This window comes from Megalobrama amblycephala, linkage group LG16 (assembly GCF_018812025.1).
Source record: "Megalobrama amblycephala isolate DHTTF-2021 linkage group LG16, ASM1881202v1, whole genome shotgun sequence".
Classification (NCBI taxonomy): domain Eukaryota; kingdom Metazoa; phylum Chordata; class Actinopteri; order Cypriniformes; family Xenocyprididae; genus Megalobrama; species Megalobrama amblycephala.
Genome location: NC_063059.1, coordinates 10,728,868 through 10,742,393, shown reverse-complemented (window position 1 = coordinate 10,742,393; position 13,526 = coordinate 10,728,868).

Below are 13,526 nucleotides of genomic sequence, written 5' to 3'. Positions count from 1 at the left end.
TTAATCACGTGACAGACCCATACACTATGCTGTGTGACCCAAGCACATTATATTTATTAGTAAATAACGTTAACTCTCCAGTTTTGTTTGAGTTTGTGTTACAACTGTTAAAGCTGAAGTTATCATAACCTTGATGTTTTAAACTAACATTAATAATTCAAATTCAAAATGTTATTTGCTTTTAATTTATGTCATTATGTCCTTTTTGAGCAATCTTCTTATACATATATTAGACCAATATGTCAAGTCTGCCTAGGAAAAGCAATTATTATAACAGCAAACTCAAAATTGGAGTAAAAATGAACAAACTAGGCTATAAATACTTTGTATTGTAGGCTTGGATTATTATATTATTATATAGCCTAGTGTTTATTTACAGATAGACAGTCAAAAAGATAAATTAATCAATATTTTATTTATAACAGGGCTTTTATTTATTTATTTATTTATAATAACACACCACAGATCCTCAAGAAACAGTAACAAAAACAGTGACAGAAATGTCAGAAATAGCGTATGGGTCTGTCACGTGATTAAGGAACGACTCAAAACCCGGAAGACTCATGAAGAGAACTAATCAATTCTCTTTCCGGCTCAGAATGCATTGGCTTAGTGTATGGGTCTGTCACGTAATTAGGAACGACTCAAAAACCCGAAAAACTAATGAAACGAACTAATCAATTCTCTTTCCGGCTCAGAATGCATTGGTTTAGTGTGGGTCTGTCACGTGTTTAAGGAACGACTCGAAAACCCGAAAGACTCATGAAATGAACTAATCAGTTCTCTTTCCGGCTCAGAATGCATTGGTTTAGTGTATGGGTCTGTCACGTGTTTAAGGAACGACTCAAAAACCCGAAAGACTCATGAAATGAACTAATCAATTCTCTTACCGGCTCAGACTGCATTGGTTTAGCATGGGACTGCCTGTCACGTCATTAAGGAATGACTTAAACCCGAAGACTTGTCAGACAAGATGTGAGGTGAGCTTAATCAGCTTGTCATAAACTGAAGACCCAGGTAATGAATAATCATTTCTGAATCTTATAGCATTGTAGTTTTGTATTGTTTGTAGTGGGATGAACGTTTGCATAAGTAGTAGATGTGTTGGGGAAGTAACACGTAACATTTTAATTACATTTTGCTAAAATGAACGAAATGACTCGAAAAAAGATTCGTTCATTTTGTTGAACGAGACTCAAAAGTCCGAGTCAGTAAAATGATCCGAACTTCCCATCACTAGTTGCTTCACGACCAATTTCAAAGTTCCGTACGACTGCCGCTAGGGGGCGAAATGCGACAATCGGATGCAAATGTCATGTGCAGTGGAAAGGCGGCTTCACGCTTCTCATCTGACAGCACGTAAATCACCGGCAGACACAGAGAACTGCGTTTCATGCGATATTTACTGTAACACAACAAGGAGAAAGTATATCCTCTGGCGACAGTGGGCATTTACACTCATATGCATCACCACTCAGCATCAATAAACTTCTCTGCTGTTGCTTTAAACAAACACCTGAACGCGACGCAGCGCGCATCTGTCTCAAGAGAACAGTTTTATCAGTCAAGATTCGAACAAATAAACATACCTGTGACACAACAAGGAGAAACATATATCCTCTGGTGACAGTGGGCATTTACACTCATATGCATCACCACTCAGCATCAATAAACTTCTCTGCTGTTGCTTTAAACAAACACCTGAACGCGACGCAGCGCGCATCTGTCTCAAGAGAACAGTTTTATCAGTCAAGATTCAAACAAATAAACATACCTGTGACACAACAAGGAGAAACATATATCCTCTGGTGACAGTGGGCATTTACACTCATATGCATCTAAAAGAGCAAAAGAAATGAGAGATTCACCTGTGTTTGATTAAAAAAAGATGGTGTCAGCCATGTAACGCACATGGTGAGCAAGTTGCATCTAAACTCTATAAAGTTCATCAAATACAATCACAGTCACTTAACATCTTGTTTCACAACATGACTGAACTTCAATCTTAAAGGAACCGTATGTAGGATTGTGGCCTAAACTGGTACTGCAATCACTATAAAAATACTGTAGAGCGGTGTATCCCCTCCCCCTACCCCCCTGACTCGAGGTTGCCAGATGAGCTGCAGGATTCAGCAGAAACGTAGGCTGCTTCAATCATAGACAGTAAAAGAAATGGACACAGCGACCCCATTGGAACTCAATTGAGTCAAGTGAAGCCCATTTTTAGCGATTTTTAGCACTTCCGTTTCTGACGCGCAGACTCACACTAGGCTTGATGACGTCAGCAACCTGTCTGACAGATGTAAATCTTCTAGTAGCTGTGCGTGCAAACTGCCATCGTTAATCTTGCAGAGACGGCGAGCTTGAGCGGGGAGTTCTTTGGCGTGAGTGAGCAGGAGTAAGTATTCTGATTAATTAGTTTGTATAGTATTTTAAAATGTAACGCCAGTACGCCATATTAAGATAATCTCCCCGACTGTCTGTGAGCTTCTCCTCATGTCTATACGGTAATTTCTGTACTGTGCGACAGAGAGTCGAGTGGTTATGACGCAATCGTTAGCCTATTTTTACAAAAACTGTTTCTACGGGGCCATAATGTAACATAGAAGGTAATGGAGCCCTTTATACATTGTCGTGTATCTTTGGAAATAAATAATGGACAAATGGATTCTTTAAACGCCTCAGATGTAAAGTTATTCACTGTCAAAGTGACGCCAAAATGAATGGGAGTCAATGGGGATGCTAACGCAAGTGAAGTTCTGCTACAAGATGGCAGCACGCGGCCGACTTCAACTTCCGGTCGACTTCCTTGGGCACTGGCTTCAATGAGCTTCCAATGGCAAGTGACGAACAGACGTACACATTAGGCTAAGTTTTTTTTTTCTGTTAATTCTGTTTATGCTTCATGAGAGATATTTTGATAAGTAATTATGTATTTAAAAAATGTACTAATTGTCATTAGTTAAATATAATCGTACAGATTTATGCTCGTATGTGACAGTATAATCGTAAAGATTTATGCTCGTACGTGACAGACAGAACGGTAACTGTTAGTCTAACTTGTAACGTTATTTATCTGTCATTAATGTAAGTACAAGCACAAGCCTATGTGTAAACAATATCAAAGATACAGCTATTCATTTAGCTGATGCTATAAGTGAAAGTGGCCAGCTGTATTTTTTTACTTACCCTGCAGCACACGTCCATAACGCTAAAATATGTGATGTGAAAGATTACATACATTGCATGACGAAAAAAAAAATAATCGATTTACAAGTACTAAAGTTTTTGTCATAAGTAGGCTAACAAAAAACCAAAACATTTGCCACAGCAATTATAATGCGGGACAAATTCAATATCACCAATGGCTATCACAGGGTTGTTTTCAGTTCCATCAGAAAATATTGTTAGAGTAACTAAATTACATTAGCAATGGTCATACAGGTCAACTTGCAGCATGTGTAACTTAGTCCACGATATACGTGAAGAACAAATGACGAATCATTTTTACAGAGGTAACATTAGGCTACTGTCTCAATTACGTTTCAAATTGCCATAATGGGCGTGCTAATGTTGTTTTCCTCAGCGTCTCAGCATAATGACAGAGCATACGTCCATGTGAGCTAACGTTATGTTACTTTGCACAAACATGCATAACTTTGTTCGACTGTCATGAATATATGAAATGTCCATTGACATCAAGTACAAGTTAGCCAAGCATAGATGAATCTTACCTGTCCAGGAGAAAATTAGCAACGTTGGCGTCTGTGTTCAAATTCTTCTCCGTTTTCAGCCGTCTCCATCTTTCAAAAGCATCTCCAATACAAATTCTGGTTTTATTTCGGACTTTGTCACGACGAATTTCTGAATTATAACGAGGTCTTTTTGATTTAGTAACATTAGACATTTTTATCCGACTGGAGTTAGGGTAGGTTACAGCAAAGCTGGCAACACGGATCCCGAAACACTACTGACTTCGTGATTGGTAGATAGGTGGAGGGAGGCGCGTCAGGCCAAAACACAAAATGACAACATCAACATCAGTTGAGGGCTGCAAGTCCACTTTTTAAATGACAATATCCTGGCCGGACTACTTTTGTCAGTGATATAAGTATTTGAAATGAACATGATTTCTTAATGTCTAGTGACACATCAGGGCCATTTTATGATTAATTGAAATAGATTTCTTACGTACAGCTCCTTTAATATTATTTGTGAAATTAACAAGTAGGCCTACTAAGTTGCAAAGAAAACTCATTTCACCGGAGCACATTTTACCTACCACTTCTCAGCATCAATAAACTTCTCTGCAGGGGTGGGGGCGTGGTTTCACAAGCAAGACAAATGACCCACTAATTATTACTACTTAATGTCGCCACAGGGGTCTCCAAACAATGAATAAATGAACAAAAACACTAATTTTGGTGAAAGTCATAACATTTTACAGTAACATTTTTAACCCTGTTACATTCGGACCAAGTCCATTTTTTCATGCAAACCTTTTTAGTTGGATATACACAGGTAAGTTTTTATTATCTTTGATCTTTAGTGCCTTTTCATCCATGACAGTCTGCACATTACATTCTTGCTTCTGTCCTTATAAAACAATATCGCATGGCATTATGTTTAGATTTTCACAGGGTCTCCGTATGTGACAGGTGGATACAGGCACGTGCACAGGTACGGCTCAACCTGTGCAGATCACATGCCCTTTTTGTCCTTACACTCCGAAGTGCCCTTTTTTTTTGGAGGTGTTTTATTTTATTTATTCATTTTCTTCAATAAATCAATGCTATTGGTCACCCTTTAAGCATGTCTGACTGATTTACAAATATATTTAGCCTAATAAAAGTATGGAGTCAAATTAATGCCTTAAAGTTTTGCACAAAAATAAAGTTTTGCAAAAAAAAAAAAAAAAAAAAAGAATTGAGCAATAAAAAAATGTTTTCCCGGACGCTCAGGCTACAATAAGCCTATTAGCTTTGTAGAAAAGCTTCACCGTCTCACACAATTAATCACACAACTCAGAGCAACAAGCAGAACAGGAGAGGAACACAACACTCTGGAAGGCAGGCTTCAGTTTGAGTAACTCTGGGAGCTTCTTTTCAGCATGCAGCCACAACGAGCCCCAGGTGTGATCAATCAACTCAATCTCTCTCTCCCCAGCACCTAGTAGAGCAGCAGAGAGAGACACACAGAGAAAAGGGAAAAAAAAAAAACAGTACACAGGACAGAATATATACACCAATGACACAATCATGGAACGTGACACCCCCACCCATAAGTTTTCAAGCATCAAATAATGCCTTGAAAATAAACTGTACAAAACTTACAACTTACTCTACAGCTGAATGTTCTCTCGAAAGGGCATCAGCTACAATATTCTCAGAGCCTTTACAATACTGGATGTTTAAGTTATATTCTTGAATAGTGAGTGACCACCTCATTAGGCGCTGATTTGAATTTCGCATCCGATCCAGGAAAACAAAAAGGGTTATGGTCTGTATAGACGGTGATGGGATGACTGCTACCACCAAGGTAAACTTCAAAGTGTTGCAAAGCCAATACCAAGGCTAAGGCTTCCTTCTCAATCGTACTGTACTTTTGCTGAGGACTGGTAAACTTCTTAGAAAAGTAACTTACAGGATGTTCTATGCCACAAGCATCTTCCTGCAGTAACACCGCTCCAGCACCTGAGGAACTGGCATCTACCTGCAGCTTAAACGGGAGAGTAAAACAAGGAGCAAAAAGTACAGGAGCACTACTTAAAAGATCCTTGGCAGCGTTAAAGGCAGACTCACTTTCAGGGGACCAAAAAAAACTAAGTAGGTCAGTCAAAGGAGTGACCACTGTCAAGTGAAGTCAAGTCACCTTTATTTATATAGCGCTTTTTACAATGCAGATTGTGTCAAAGCAGCTTTACATTGATAACTGGTACATAATTTGGCTGCACAGCAGCTCTTAAATAATAGTGTCAATGCAGGCAGATCAGAAGCACTGTTGAATAAATGTCAAGAATACTATTGAATATCAAATGTCAAGTGTCCCCAACTGAGCAAGCCAAAGGTGACAGCGGCAAGGAACCTAAACTCCATCAGGTGACATCAGGTGGCAAACAAGTGGCAAATAGGTGTTAAAAAGGAGAAAAAAAAAAACTTGGGAGAAACCAGGCTTAGTCGGGGGGCCAGTTCTCCTCTGGCGAACAGTGCTTTGTTGCAATCAGGTTGCTATCATAAGTCTGATAGGATCGCAACAATCAAAGTATTTATTTCAGTTCCATCCAGTTGAGGATCGTATTCATCACGCCGGTATGGACGGTCTGTTGAGGAACTGTGCTACTGGCTGTCGTGTCGATGAGGCCATCACAATGGATGATCCAGTTGACTCGATCTCTGCTGATACTTCAGGGCTGCGTTGTGGTCGAGTCCAGTTGAGGATCGTATTCATCACGCCGGTATGGACGGTCTATTGAGGAACTGTGGCACTGGCTGTCGTGTTGATGATGTCTTCACAATGGATGATCTAGTTGACTCGATCTCTGCTGATACTTCAGGGCTGCGTTGTGGTCGTGTCAAGGCGCAGATCATGTTGACTACGGTAAACCTCGGGATAAACAGAAAGACTAATATTAGCGTAGATGCCATTCTTTTTCTGATGTAACGAGTACATCTGGTATAGGAAGTGTTCCCGGTTCCGGCTGACCTAATTTATGCAGCCTAATAATCCTTTAACGGATTTGAAAATATAAATTGATAATGTGTTATGTGTATGCCAGGTTAAAGAGATGTGTTTTTAGTCTAGATTTAAAACTGACAGAGTGTGTCTGCATCCCGAACAATGCTAAGAAGATTGTTCCAGAGTTTAGGTGCCAAACAGGAGAAGGATCTACCGCCTGCAGTTGATTTTGATATTCTAGGTATTATCAGCTGGCCTGAATTCTGAGATCGCAATAAACGTGAAGGACTATAATGCTTTAAGAGCTCGCTCAGGTACTGGGGAGCTAAACCATTTAGTGCTTTGTAAGTAATTAGCAAGATTTTAAAATCTATACGATGTTTAACAGGAAGCCAATGCAGTGATGACAGAACTGGGCTAATATGGTCATACTTCCTAGTTCTAGTAAGAACTCTAGCTGCTGCATTTTGTACGAGCTGTAGTTTATTTATCAAGCGAGCAGAACAACCACCCAGTAGAGCGTTACAGTAGTCTAGCCTTGAGGTCATAAACGCATGAACTAACTGTTCTGCATTCTTCATTGAGAGCATATGTCGTAGTTTAGATATATTTTTCAGATGGAAGAATGCAGTTTTACAGATGCTAGTGATGGAGTATTTTATCCATCCAATAGAAAACAATTGTAGAATTTGGTTGCTTACTATAAAAGCTAGAAGTGTTGTGAGGCCCTCTTGGCCTTTGTAACTGTAAGGGTCAAACAAGTTTACTTGAGCATATTTTGTTGGTAATTTTCCACCAGACAACAAGTGGCTGCAAAATGAACAAGACCATCGTTTAAGGGTGTCACGTGAAGGCTTCTTGCCTCTGGGGAGTGTTGACTGTTTTGATACAATGTTTCATTTGGCCAATGGGAAAAGGGTTGACCATCAAATTGGCAGAAGGCCCATGAGAAATGAAGTCAAAAGATGTACAGTAGCTGGAAGCTGGTCACCCTTACTAAGAAAATTCTCTTACATAAGAAACACCTGCAATTACTATGGCAGAAAGGTCGGGGAGTACATGGGAAGGAGGTGTGGGAGAAGAGCCCCCGTAGATGATATCATGGAAAATAACAGTTAGGGTGAATATTACCAGCCAATGATATTAATTTGGTGTATTTTAAGAGATAAGAAAAAGCCAATGATATTAATTTGGTGTGTTTTTAAGAGATAAGAAAAATGTATAAAACTGTGCCCCGGCAAAGGGAGCCTCAGATGCGGAGCTGGCATCTCACTTTGTTGCTTGACAATAAAGTTAAATACTTCTGAGACCTGAAACTTAGACTCTGCGAGTTTTTCTTCGAGACCAGATCTGAAGGGACAAAGAGACATCGAATTTGCCATGACACTAGTAACATGGCCTTCAAATGAAAGATTGGTATCAAAGAGCACACCCAGGTTCCTAGCTGACGACGAAGACTTAACAGAGCAGCCATCAAGTGTTAGACAGTATTCTAGATTATTGTGTGAAGAAGTTTTCGGTCCAAAAATTAGAATCTCTGTTTTTCCTGAATTTAGTAGTAGGAAATTACTGGTCATCCAGTTTATCTCAGCTATACATTCTGTTAATTTAGCGAATTGGTGATTTTCGTCAGGGCGCAAAGAAATATAGAGCTGAGTATCATCAGCGTAACAATGAAAACTAATGCCATGCTTCCTAATGATATCTCCCAAGGGTAGCATGTACAGAGTAAAAAGCAACGGTCCTAGTACTGAGCCTTGCGGTACCCCATATTTAACTTGTGATTGATATGACATCTCATCGTTTACTACTACAAACTGATAACGGTCAGATAAGTATGATTTGAACCATGCCAATGCAATTCCACTAATGCCAACATAATTTTCGAGTCTGTTTAGAAAAATATTGTGATCAATCGTGTCAAATGCAGCACTAAGATCCAGTAACACTAATAGAGAGATACAACCACGATCTGATGATAAGAGCAAATCATTAGTAACTCTAATGAGAGCAGTCTCAGTACTATGATATGGTCTAAATCCTGACTGGAAATCTTCACAGATACTATTTCTTTCTAAAAAGGAACATAGTTGTGATGAAACTGCCTTTTCTAGTATTTTTGACAGAAAAGTGAGATTTGAGATCGGCCTGTAATTGACTAATTCTCTAGGATCAAGTTGTGGTTTTTTAATAAGAGGTTTAATAACAGCCAGCTTAAACGTTTTTGGTACGTATCCTAGTGATAAAGATGAATTAACAATATTAAGAAGAGGATCTATGACCTCTGGAAGCATCTCTTTCAATAGCTTAGTCGGTATAGGGTCTAACATACATGTGGATGATTTTGATGATTTAACAAGTTTAGACAATTCTTCCTCTCCTAAAGCAGTAAATGAATTGAATTTTTCTTTAGGGACACTACAATGCACTGTCTGACACAAGACTGTAGTAGACGGTTGCATGGTTATAATTTTTTCTCTAATATTATCAATCTTGCAAGTAAAGAAGTTCATAAAGTCATTACTGCTGTGCTCTTTGGAAACATCAGAAGTTGAAGCTTTATTTCTTGTTAATTTAGCCACTGTATCAAATAAATACCTAGGGTTGTGTTTATTTTCTTCTAAAAGTTTTGAAAAATAGGCAGATCTAGCAGTTTTTAAGGCCTTTCTGTACTCAGTCATTTTCTCTCTCCACGAAATGCGAAATACTTCTAGTTTTGTTTTCTTCCAGCTGCGCTCCATTTTTCTAACTGCTGTTTTTAGGGCCCGAGTGTGCTCATTGTACCATGGTGTTGGATTAATTTCCTTAATCTTTTTTAAATGCAAAGGAGCAACTGAGTCTAATGTACTGGAAAAGAGAGAGTCAATAGTTTCTGTTGCAATATCGAGGTCTTCTAAGCTGTCTGGTATGCTAAGGCGATGAAACTGATCAGGAAGATTATTTATAAAGCAATCTTTAGTGGTAGAAGTGATGGTTCTACCATATTTATGGCAGGGAGGCAGTTTAGCCGCTTTCACTAAATGTAATATACACGAGACTAGATAATGATCTGAGATGTCATCACTCTGCTGCAGAATTTCAACGGCATCAATATCAATTCCATGTGACAATATTAGATCTAAAGTATGATTACGACAATGAGTGGGTCCCGACACGTGTTGTCTAACACCAATAGAGTTTAGAATGTCTGTAAATGCCAATCCTAATGAGTCTTTTTATTATCTACATGGATATTAACATCACCAACAACAAGGACTTTATCTGCAGCTAGTACTAATTCTGATAGAAAATCGGCAATCTCTTTGATAAAGTCTGTATTGTGCCCTGGTGGCCTGTATACAGTAGCCAACACAAATGTCAACTTACATAATGTTACATAAAGCACCATCACTTCGAAGGAATTATATTTGAAAGACTTCTGGCTGATACTGTAAATATTACTGTAAATTACAGCAACACCTCCCCCTTTTCCTTTCTGTCGAGGATTGTGTCGATAATCATAACCTTGAGGACTAGACTCATTTAAAGTAGTGTAATCGTCCGGTTTTAGCAAGGTTTCTGTCAAACACAGCACATCTAGATTATTGTCTGTGATAATATCGTTTACAACAACTGCTTTTGAAGAAAGTGATCTAATATTTAGCAACCCAAGCTTTATCATTTGTTTATCATTATTATCTCTATTTTTTATTTGTTGAACATCAATTAAATTTTTACCGTTAAATGGGTTTGGAAGTTTTTTGTTTTTATTAATTCGGGGTACAGACACAGTCTCTATTTGATAATATCTAGGTGCAAGAGTTTCTATGTGTTGGGAATTATCTAACTTCTGTAACGTGAGGCAGCTAGCAGACGGTCGGTTTAGCCAGTCTGTCTGCTTCCTGTCCTGGGCCCCAGTTTGTCATGTTTCAGCTCTAAGACTATGTGCCATATTACTAGAGAGAAGAGCAGCACCATCCTGGGACGGATGAATACCATCTCTTTTCAACAGGTCAGGTCTGCCCCAAAAGCTTTTCCAATTGTCTATGAAACCTATATTATTCTGCGGACACCACTTAGACAGCCAGCCATTGAGTGATGATAATCTGCTAACTATCTCATCACTCCTACGAACAGGAAGGGGACCAGAGCAAATTACTTCTCCTGACATTGTATTTGCGAGTTCACACACCTCTTTAATGTTAATTTTAGTGATCTCCGACTGGCGAAGTCGAACGTCATTTGTGCTGACGTGAATAATAATTTTAGAATATTTACGATTAGCATTAGCCAGCACTTTTAAATTTGCTTTGATGTCAGGTGCTCTGGCTCCCGGCAAACATGCGACTATGGTGGCTGGTGTCTCTATTTTCACGTTCCGTGTAATAGAATCGCCAATAACTAGGGCACTTTCAACAGGATTCTCAGTGGGTGCGTCACTGAGTGGGGAGAACCTGTTTGATGTTCTTAATGGAACGGAAGAGTGGTGTTTTCCGCGGCTAGGCCGCCTCACCGTTACCCAAGTGCCCTGCTGCGCGGGCTCTACAGCCGGAACCGAACAATGTACAGAGTTCACCAAGTTAGTCGCATCCAAAACAGTATCTGAAGCCCCTGCATTCTTACTATCCTCGATTAAAGTTTGGATGCGTGTCTCTAATTCTGATATTCTCTCTGTCAGCCTGACTATTTCCCTACATTTATGACATGTAAATGCCTCGTCGCTGACAGAGAGAGCTACACTGAACATGTGACAGACTGAACACGAGATAACAGTGGGAAAGGATGACATGACTCACCGTGTTTGTAGACTGATCCGAGTTACCACTGTAGACTGATCCGAGTTACCACAGCTGTTTGATGAACGTGTTGAAAAGGAGCGTGCGAGACTGATGACAAGTTAACAAGCGAGATGCAAACGCGTTGTAACAGCGATTTAGATTCAAAGATTACAGGCTAGCGACATCAGATTAGTGTGGTAGGCAATAATAATATAAGCAACAATGAATAAAAGTAAGAGATTCAATAAAAGTAAGAGAAAACAAAGCTATACGGAGACGCAAACACCGGCAGCGAGGCAGACAGGCAGACGCGAGCAATCCCGAGTAAAGACGATTGCAGTGTAAGAACACTGAAGCGAAGTTCTTACAGAAGCTCCGGTAGTATCCTACCATTCCCAGGAATCGCCGCAACTCTCTTTTGTTGCGAGGTGGAGGAAAGTCCAAGATGGCTGCTACCTTAGCTTCCACAGGTTTAACTTGACCCTGACCTACCTTTTTACCTAAATAGGTAACAACTGCTTTATCAAACTCACATTTAAGCAGGTTAAGGGTTAGTGAAGCGTTGGCCACTGCATTAAACACTTTATCAAGGCTACTTAGATGCTCATCCCAAGTGTCAGAGTAGATTACAACATCATCTAAGTAGGCTTCACAGTTGGGGACTTCTGACAACACTCGTTGCATCAACCTTTGGAATGTTGCGGGAGCATTGCGCATCCCGAAGGCCATAACGGAGTACTGCAGCAGATTATCAGGGGTCACGAAGGCAGAGATCTCGGAGGCATGGGTCGTTAATGGCACTTGCCAATAACCTTTCAGCAGGTCAAGCTTGGTCACAGAATTGGTAGTGCACACTTTATCTACACAATCCTCCATTCTGGGCAGAGGAAAGGAATCGGGCTTTGTCACACCATTTACTTTGCGATAGTCTGTGCAAAAACGGAACGTTGAGTCTTGTTTAGGCACTAATAAGCAAGGAGAGCTCCAAGGACTATGGCTAGGTGTGGCAAGACCATGCTTTAAAAGATACTCAACCTCCTTTCTCATCACTTCACGTTTTTGAGGGTTAACACGGTACGGGTGTTGCTTAATAGGGGGACTATTACCTACATCAATGTCATGTTTTATTATAGAGGTTCTGCCAGGAACATCAGAAAAGAGCAAAGGGTACTTATTAATCAACTGAATAAGAGCTTCTTTTTGACCCTGAGGCAAGTATGCAAGGTAGTCATCAAGTTGACTCAACACAGTTGAATTCTGGGAGCGTTCAACAGGTAATTTACCCACATCCGGGTCATCAACAGGGGAGCAAAGAGCAGCAGGCACCACAGCAGCAGGATTAATGGACACATCTTCCCTATCAGATGTAACTTCTGCTTCACACTTACCTACATAAGATTTTAACATATTAATGTGACAAACTCTGCTTTTTCTCCTGCGATCTGGGGTAGAAATTACATAGTCAGTCTCACTTAGCTTTTTCTAAATGTTGTAGGGACCAGCAAATCTAGCATGTAGTGCAGAGGAAGGAACAGGAATTAAGACAAGCACTTGATCACCAGGCTGGAAACTGCGCTGGGTAGTCTTTCTATCAAACCTTGCCTTCATTTTGGTCTGTGTACATGAGAGATGAGCCTTAGCAATGTCACACGCTCTATGCAGTCGTTCACGGAAGCTACTGACATAGTCTAACAGGTTGGTGGCAAGTGGTGTTTCTGACACTAGCTGTTCACAAAGAAGCTTAAGTGGTCCACGAACTGTGTGACCAAAAACAAGTTCAGATGGACTAAAACCCAATGACTCCTGGACAGTTTCTCTGACAGCAAACAGCAGCAAAGGCAAACCTTCTGCCCAGTCCTTACCAGTACTCACACAGTATGTACGGAGCATAGACTTTAGAGTCTGGTGGAATCGCTCTAAGGCCCATTGTGACTCTGGGTGATAGGCACTAGACATTTGGTGAGAAACTCCTAACTCTTTCAAAACTTGAGCAAACAGCTTTGAGGTGAAATTGGAGCCCTGGTCAGTTTGAATGGCCTTTGGTAGTCCAAACATCGAACAGAACTTGATGATCTCTTTGACTATGACCTTAGC